General features: G+C 42.9%; 1 protein-coding gene across 5 annotated transcripts in view; it reads right to left on the bottom strand.

Moving 5' to 3' along the window:
* The window catches only part of ttc28 (tetratricopeptide repeat domain 28), a 745,244-nt gene that overhangs the window by 221,331 nt on the left and 514,309 nt on the right, over positions 1 to 9,604 (bottom strand). The window lies entirely within an intron of this gene.

The raw sequence follows: 9,604 nt of genomic DNA, 5'->3' as shown, positions 1-9,604 counted from the left end.
GTTTGGTGATGGGGGATGGGGTCATGGTTGAGGGTGCGGTAGGAAGAGGTGTCCACGAGTTGGCGTTAGGAAAGATTTAGTGTGATATGGGTCAAATGCAGCTAAGTGGGTCTGTTTCTGTGCTGTATGACTCTGCTGCGTGACTGTGCTGCGTAAAATGATACGTTCTCTTGCATGAATTGCACTGGATAAATGAAAATGCTTACCTTCCCATTGGGAAGTGTCATGAATTAAGAACTGTCTGCTCTGTGCACAGCATGTGGCATTAGTGACATTTGAAGAGGAAACCTCAGGCTTATAATTTGGCAAGTAATTTAGAATATCTCTCAGGCATACTCGTACTGATGTTGTTGTAACATGGACTATTAGATTGATGCCTTAGTGTGCACTCAAAATACATGGTCAGCGCAGTACACATAGCAAAGTGGAGAAAGTTACTTCCCTTAATGTTGAAAGACAAAATTATTATTCCTGACCAGAAACTAAACCTCACGAAATCACAGGCAAATTTGATTTCTCTGAAGATGATGGCAGTCAATATTCCCCTAACCACCAGTCTGAGATTTTGAAATTACTTTCAACCATCTCTTGCAAAATAAGACAAGTTAAGATAAAAACAAAGTAAAGTGACATCCAGGTCAATTTCTCATCTGAAGTGCCAATCATTGCAGTGGTGCTTTCTTATTGTTCTAACACACCTGAAAATGGCCCATTAATATTGCAGAAGCTGAATAGAAACAGCTCATTCCATAGCTGCCTGCTGGAACCAGTCACATCTCTTTTGGTTCACTGCCACTGTTTGCCCATAAATTCTCAGTTCCAGCTGCATGCACACTTGTAAATTATACATTGTGTCCTCAGGGGTTTTTGCGCTGCACCGTACAGTTACTTTATTACTTCCATTGTAATATTAAAAAAGAATTGACATCTGTGAGGTTTCATTTCTTCCTTCCATGCTGTTTTAATTTTCTTTCTACACCTGGTTGTGTACATTGAGTGAATGCTAAAAATGGAATGGAAGTGTTCAATGGAATTCATTTCTATTCTGACCTTCAGCAACCAACTAATCAAGAAAGGAGCATTTTACTTAGCGTAATTTTTCCTCGGCAGCTTTTTTGAAACACTTCATTCTGACAACTTGAGGTACATCAGGGTTAATTAGCACTACATGATAATATAAGCTGGCACTATACTGTTTATTAAGGATGAACAAGTCAGTCCCCTATATAAGCGCAGCAGGTCAGGCAGCATCCAAGGAGCAGGAGAATCAACATTTCAGGCATAAGCCCTTCTTCAGGCTTATGCCCGAAACATCCATTCTCCTGCTCCTTGGATGCTGCCTGACCTGCTGCGCTTTTCCAGCAACACGTTTTTCAGCTCTGATCTCCAGCACCTGCAGTCCTCACTTTCTCCTAGTCCCCTATATACCAGAAATAGTTATGTTACAATAATTCCCTGTGAATTCAATCACAAATCTGGATAGTGTTATTGCCACACTTTAGTACAATGCAGTTCACAATTACCTTTGCAGTAAACAACAACATCTGCCACACTTTGTCAAGGCAGACCAATGTTGTCATTGACAGATAGGTGCATCAATGCTTAGAAAGCTGGTTGATGGCATCTTGTCAGTAATGGGAAATCAGGGAACATTGACTTTTGATTATCCTACATACATTCTTTCTTGTAGTACCACATAAAACATTACACGCTATGATGGGTGGTTCTGAAGAACTATGCAGAGTAGGAGCTCATCAGGCATTCACAAATGTCAGTAACATATTTGGGTCTGCTGCTCCTGTTTTGAGAGAGTCAACTTTTGCCTACAGATGTATGGAACAGAATTTCCTTTTTTTTTGAGATTGAACGTGGACGCAGGTGTAAAAACCAGAGGTACTTCCACTTGGCAGCCATTTAGGATTTCCCATGCAACTGCATTCTTCTCAGCTCCTTACGTATTGATGGATGGGTAAAACACTAAATTTCATGAGCGGGCAGGAAGTTCTGACACCATCAGGAGCTCAGGGTTCCAAATGCTAGGCATAATGTTTAAAACACATCCAAGCCAGCAGTTCACTCTCTGCAATCAAGAAGCATTACTCAGAGCTCTTCATCAAACCCACTCAGCCTGAAGGTATCAGAGACCAGGCAGAAAGTGGACTCTTTGCTTAAGCAATTCCTCCCTCAAGATTCTCCTGAAGGCTGTCTAGAGACAATGGAGGTTCTGTTTCCTCTGGATAGCAACAAAACACCATTCTGACTGACTGAAGGCTGTCTGGTCAGAGATGTCCGTGCAGATCAGCAGCTATGGGTGCTTCATGGATCTGCAATGAGATAAATGACCTGCGATACTCTGCCGACATATGTTTGACTGAGTACTCAATGCCTCATGCTCTTAACTCTGAGTTAGCACTGCAAAAGACAACCACCCAAGAGGTTGGTCCCAAGCATTTCTTCACATGTCTCATGTGCACTGACTCAATGACTGTCACTTCATTGCAGCTATCAATGCAGTACTACTGGCACTCGGCTGGTAACTGCTCTCACACATTCGCCAGGGTTTACACCTGAAAGGATCCTAAACATTTAACAGGCCATGTATCAACAAGTCATTGACCTTTCAACACAACTAGGAGAACATATACATAGAATCCCTGCAAAGCAGAAAAAGGCCATTCAGCCCATCGAGTCTGCACTGACCCTCTTAAGAATATCCCAACCAGATACAGGCCCACACTTTATTCACAAACCCCACATTTCCCATGGCTGATCCACTTAACCTGGATATCCCTGGATACTATGGGAAATTTAGCATGGCCAATCCATCCAAAGTGTACATCTTTTGGCTGCAGGAGGAAACCGGAGCACCTGGTGGAAACTCACGCAGACACAGGGAGAATGTGCAAACTCCAAACAGACAATCACCCCTGGCTGGAACCCAGGTCCCTGGCGCTGTGAGGCATTAGTGCCAACCACAGAGTCATCGTGCCACCCAAATCTGATAGGTTACTGCCAAAAACAGGTACACAAATATAAAAGGCAGCGTTTTAAGTTTAGCCCTCACTTAGCATTCAGTCCTGCGTGCCCGCTGCAGTCAGGTTTGCTTGCATCAGCCAATGTGGCGGACTTGCATGGGCAGGCTTGTTGACTCCATCAAGGTTCACTCGGATACCGGATGCATTTAACAACAACATATGATGAAGACTTCCACAATGGTCAACACCATTCACAACTCCTCAGACAGTGAAGCAGTACATGTCCATATGCAGCCAGAAATATCAAAGTTGGGCTGAAAAGTGGGAAACAACATTTGCGATACCCAAGTGCTGGGCAACAACCATCTTGAACAGACGAGAATATAACCGCTACTCTAACATATTTAATCGCATTACCGTTACTGAATTCCACAACATCAATATTAGAACATAGAACATGTGACTCGTGACGAGTGGTGTGCCTCCGGAATCGGTGTTGGGACCGCAATTATTTACAATTTATATGGATGATTTGGAGTTGGGGACATTTGTGTGGGGTGTCAAAGTTTGCAGGTAACACTAAGATGAGTGGCAGAGCAAATTGTGCAGAGGGCTGTGAAACTTTGCAGAGGAACATAGATACATTGAGTGAGTGGGCAAAGGTCTGGCAGATGGAATACAATGTTAATGAATGCGCTACTTCAGTAAACATTTTTAAAACTCAGGTTGATTTTGTTTGAACAGTAAACGAATTAAAGGATACAGTTAGGGTGCAGGTAGGTGGAGCTGAGTCCATGAAAAGACCAGCCAAGATCTTATTGAATGGCGGAGCAGGCTCAAAGGACCGGACAGCCTACTCCTGCTCCTAGTTCTTATGTTCTTATGTAACATAGAACAGTACAGCACAATACAGGGCCTTTGGCCCTCCATGTTGTGCTGACCTTTTATTCCACTCTAAAGATCAAACTCACCTAAATACATACATTTTACTAACATCCATGTGCCTATCCGAGAGTCACTTAAATGTCCTTAATGTATCTGACTCTACTATCACTGCTGGCAGGGCATTCCACACACCCACCACTCTCTGTGTAAAGAAACTACCTCTCTCAGTGGTTAGCACTACTGCCTCACAACGCCAAGGACCCGGGTTTCAGTGGAGCTTGCATATTCTCCCTGTGCCTGCGTAGGTTTCCTCTGGGTGCAACAGTTTCCTCCCACAATCCAAAGATGTGCAGATTAGGTGAATTGGCCATGCTAAATTGTCCATCATGTTCCGGATGTGTAGGTGAGGTTCATTAGTCAGGGATAAATGTAGAGTAATAGCATAGGGAAATGGGTCGGGGTGGGGGGGGGGTTACTCTTTGGAAGGTTGGTGTGGACTTGTTGGGCCAAATGGCCTATTTCCACACTGTAGGGATTCTATAATTCTAAACCGTCCTCCAATCACCTTAAAATTGTAGCCCCTCATCAGCGATGTATCTGGAATGAGAAAAGTCTCTGGCTATCCACTCTATCTATGCCTCATCATCCTGTACACCTCTATTAAGTCACCTTTCACCTTTCTTCGCTCCAACGAGAAAAGCCCTTGCTCCCTCAACCTTTCTTTGTAAGATATGTCCTCCAGTCCAGGCAGCATCCTGGTAAATCTCCTTGCACCCTCTCTATAGCTTCCACATCCTTCCTATAATGAGGCACCCAGAACTGAACACAATATTAAAAGTGTGGCCTGACCAGGGCAGTATACAGCTGCAGCATAACATCACGGCTCTGAAACTCAATCCCCCTGCTAATGAAATGCAACATACCATACGCCTTTTTAACAACCCTATCAACTTGGATGCCAACATATTCTGGGGCTCACTATTTAACAGAAGCTGAACTAGAAGGTTCATATAAATACAAGATACAAGAGCAGATCAGAGACTAGAAAGACTTTAGTGAGTAACTCACCATCTATCTCCCGTCCACTACAAGGCACAAGTCAGGAGTATGATAGAATATTCACATTGGCCTTCCTTACTACAACACTCTACAAGCTCAACAAGCTCCACGATGTAGCAATCTGCTTGATTTGTGCCCCAACCACAACTGTCAACATTCAATTCTTCACCATTGATATATAGTGGCAGTACAATGTATCATCACCAAGATTAAATGTAGTAATTCACCAACGATCCTTTGGCATCACCTTCCAAACATCTGCCTCTTCCACCGAAAAAGCAACAGTAGCGGCCACCATCTGGGCAAGGCACACAACATTGTGATTTGGAAATGTATCACAGTTCCTTCTGGTGCTGGGTCAAAACTCCGTAACTCTCTTCCTAACAATACAATGAATGGTCCAACACCCCAAGCACAGCAGCATATCAAAATGCCAGTACACCAACACCTTCTCCAGGCAGTCAGGGATGGGGGAATCAATATTGGTATAGCCAATTATGCCCACATCCAATGTTCATTCTAAGCTCTAGTCAGCACCCCATGCATTCCAATCGGTATGCCAACACATTAACTTGGGGAGAAAGAATGAGGGGAATGTAGCTCACATCCCATGAATGCATATTATAAAAAGCTACCTCCTCTCATGATTTATCTAACGCACCCCTGACGAGCCAACCTCACACAGTCCTCTAAACTTGAGATCATCCAAAACTCTGCTGCTTGTAGCACTAGCACTAAAACCTCTTCACCACTCCTCTCTGTACTGACTTACCTCCGTCAATCAGAGTCATTTAGTACACCAATTTTACAATTCTCGTCTCCTTTTCAATTCCCTCAGTGTTCTTACATTTCCCCTTTCCTGAAGGCCTTTCCACCCTACAATCCTAGAAGGTATCTGTGCTCTTCCAATTCCAGACTCCTATCAACATCGAATTTAACCATTCCACCTTTTGCAATCATGCCTCCAGTTGCCAGAGCTCTAAGAATTGGAATTGCGCTACTGAACATTATGTGTTTCTCTTTAAGATTCTCTGCATGACATAATTCTTTCGATTATCTGCTTATGTGGCTTGGTGTCAAATTTGCTGATTAACTCTCCTGTGCCTAGGAACATAACTCTGCTTCTCTCTCCACAGACACTACCAGAGCTGCTGCCTTGGCTAATTATAGAGTTGAATTGCCAAGGAATCAGCCCAACTTTCTTTTGTTTAATGAATTATAGATTCACAGAGCTGTACCCCAGCATAGAAACAGACCCTTCGATCCAACTTATTCAACTAGATATCCCAATTAATCTCATCTCATTTGGAAGAATTTGGCCCATATCCCTCTCAACCCTTCCTACTCATATATCCATTGAGATGCCTCCCAAATGCGATAATTGTACCAGTCTCCACCAGTTCCTCTGGCAGCTCTTTCCATAAACACACCACTCCCTTTGTAAAAAATGTTGCCCCTTAGCTCCCTTTTAAGTCTTTTCCCTCTCACCTTAAACCTTTTCCCTCTAGTTTTGGACGCCCCTACCTGGGAAAACAAACTTGGGTTATTCACCCTATCTGTGCCCCTTATGATTTTATAAATCTCTGTAATGCATCTGACACTCCAGGGAAAACACCTGCAGCCTATTCAGCCTCTCCCTATAGCATAAATCCTTCAACCCAGCAACATCCTTGTAAATCTTTTCTGAAACCTTTCAAGTTTCACAACATCCTTCCTATAGTTGGGAGACCAGAATTGCACACAATATTCTAAATGTAGCCTAACCAATGTCCTCTACAGTCACAACATGATCTCCCAAATCCTATACTCAATGCACTGAGGAATAAAGAAAAGCATACCAAACACCTTCTTCACTATCCTGTCTACCTGCAACTCCACTTTCAAAGAACTATGAACCTGCTCCCAGGATCTCTTTGTTCAGCAACACTCACTTGTTGTGATCATTTGAAATTCAGCATTCTTGAATTTATACTTTTGAGTGTAAGACAAAATATTTTGCCTGTATCTCTCTTTTCAGCAATATCTGTTCACTCTAAGTGCAAATCTACATGTAATTTTATTGATTGGTGTCTGTCTTTCACTATGGACTACAGTGCGCTTCATGGATGCTTACCTTCTGGATTGGTGGGAAGATGAGATGCATATGCAACATTAATGCTGCAGTTTAAAAGACTGAGTTCTTTCAAATATCAATACATTGCTTGGAGATTGATATATAAGGTAAATAAAGCTTTCCGGTTTTGTTGTACTTTTCATTAAATAGGCTTTCTAGCACAGACATTAAGTGTTTTGCTGAAAATTAATGCATGATTTTGCATTCCTAATATGCAAAAGCGCCATTATGCAGAGGTGAGCAAACAAGACTGTCTGATCCTCCTTCTAATTACAGGCTGTTCAGTATCAATATACCTTAAACTACTAATTTCAAAATAGAATAATCCCATGTAGAATAAAATAGAATAATTCCTCTGTAAAGTACACTTTGGATTAGTTTATCAGCTCAATTTGCATAGAAGATGTAGCTAATGATCAATTAGAACAATTAACATAATTGGCATAAATTACCTTAAAGTTGTTGTGGTTCTGTTCGCCAAGCTGGAAATTTTTGTTGCAAACGTTTCGTCCCTGTCTAGGTGACATCCTCAGTGCTTGGGAGCCTCCTGTGAAGCGCTTCTGTGGTGTTTCCTCCGGCATTTATAGTGGCCTGTCCCTGCCGCTTCCAGTTGTCAGTTTCAGCTGTCCGCTGTAGTGGCCAAGCACTGAGGATGTCACCTAGACAGGGGACGAAACGTTTGCAACAAAAATTTCCAGCTCGGCGAACAGAACCACAACAACGAGCACCCGAGCTACAAATCTTCACCCAAACTTTGAATACCTTAAAGTTTTTAGGGACCAGAGCATTTGTTATTGGGTATGGGTGAAAATGGCAAGGCAGTATTTATTGTCTGTTTCCAGTAGCCCTGGGGCAATTAAGATCAACCAGGTGGAGGGGAATTGCAGTTACATTTCGGTGGTGTTCAGTTCCCTTCCCTGAAAGGTATTAGTATGCATAGTCACCACATCTCACTCCAACAAGCAAGACTTTTTTGTCCACACACCCAAGATTTTAGAAGCTGGAATGCTTTAATACAAGTGATTACTGAGGCACAGAATAAAACCTTGTGAAAAGAAAACAAAAATACAGTTGGTAAAGTTAAGAGGAAGTGGGTGTTGCCACAGGGAAGTTAGACTGATAGCTCCATTTCTTCAGCAATCAGGTTAGAGTCAATCTGCATTCCTTTTCAATTGTTCAAATTTCTTCATTCTGTGTTACTTCACCAAAGAATGGCATTATTTATTTCCAGTATTCCTTCAGGTCAAATTAAAATGGAGAATTTGAACACGTTATCTTCTACTTGTGGTACTGACATTGAAAGAACAGCAGAGATGGTCAGTATGGATGTGCTGCCATAGTGTGATGGGATACACGGGTTTCCTGGCCAAGGAAAGATTGTGAAGCTCACAGTCAGCACGGAGGCAACAAAGTTAGTAATTGCTCTACTTTATCATCTTTGTGCTAAATATAATTTTGAGTAGATATAACAAATTCATGCATTGATAACAGTTACAAAAGTAACAACAGGTGAATCACAAATTATCCTACAATATGTACTGCATCCTTTACAGCACACATTTATTTGCAACGTTTAACATTAGATAGTGACCTTGGATCACTGATACCATTTGCCTGGGAGTCAATAAATCAAAGATTTCAACCTAAATATAAACTTGCACATGTAGGCCTGAATTTGCATTCCTAGACCTCAGGATCACAAACAGCCCTGCAAATGTAACAGTGGAAGAAGTGCCCTGGAAGTGTGGAGTTCATTCAGGAGAGTGGGTATTGGATGGAAAGCTGCCACAACGTTCAGAGGCTGCTGTGTATGGAGATGGAGTCATAGAGCCATGGAGATGTACAGCACGGAAACAGACCCTTTGGTTCACCTCATCCATGCCAACCAGACTTCCCAATGCAATCTAGTCCCACCTGCCAGCACCCGGCCCGTATCCCTCCAAACCCTTCCTATTCATACCCATCCAGATGCCTTTTAAATGTTGCAATTGTACCAGCCTCCACCACTTCCTCTGACAAGAAAGTGAGGTCTGCAGATGCTGGAGATCAGAGCTGGAAATGTGTTGCTGGAAAAGCGCAGCAGGTCAGGCAGCATCCAGGGAACAGGAGAATCGACGTTTCGGGCATAAGCCTGAAGAAGGGCTTATGCCCGAAACGTCGATTCTCCTGTTCCCTGGATGCTGCCTGACCTGCTGCGCTTTTCCAGCAACACATTTCCAGCACTTCCTTTGACAGCCCATTCCATACACATACCACCTTCGGCGTGAAAAAGTTGCCCCTTAGGTCTCTTTTATATCTTTCCCCCCTCACCCTAAATCTATGCCCTCTAGTTCTGGACTCCCTCACCCCAGGGAAAAGACCTTGTCTATTTCCCCTTTCGATGCTGGCTCAAAGGTAGAAGACAGAGGGTGGTGGTGGAGGGTTGTTTTTCAGACTGGAGACCTGTGACCAGTGGAGTGCTGGGCCCTCTATTTTTTGTCATTTAAATAAATGATTTGGATGCGAGCATAAGAGGTACAGTTATTAAGTTTGCAGATGACACCAAAATTGGAGGTGTAGTTGACAGCGAAGA

Source organism: Chiloscyllium plagiosum, chromosome 25 (genome assembly GCF_004010195.1).
Source record: "Chiloscyllium plagiosum isolate BGI_BamShark_2017 chromosome 25, ASM401019v2, whole genome shotgun sequence".
Taxonomy (NCBI): domain Eukaryota; kingdom Metazoa; phylum Chordata; class Chondrichthyes; order Orectolobiformes; family Hemiscylliidae; genus Chiloscyllium; species Chiloscyllium plagiosum.
This window is presented reverse-complemented; position numbering and strand designations above follow the sequence as displayed.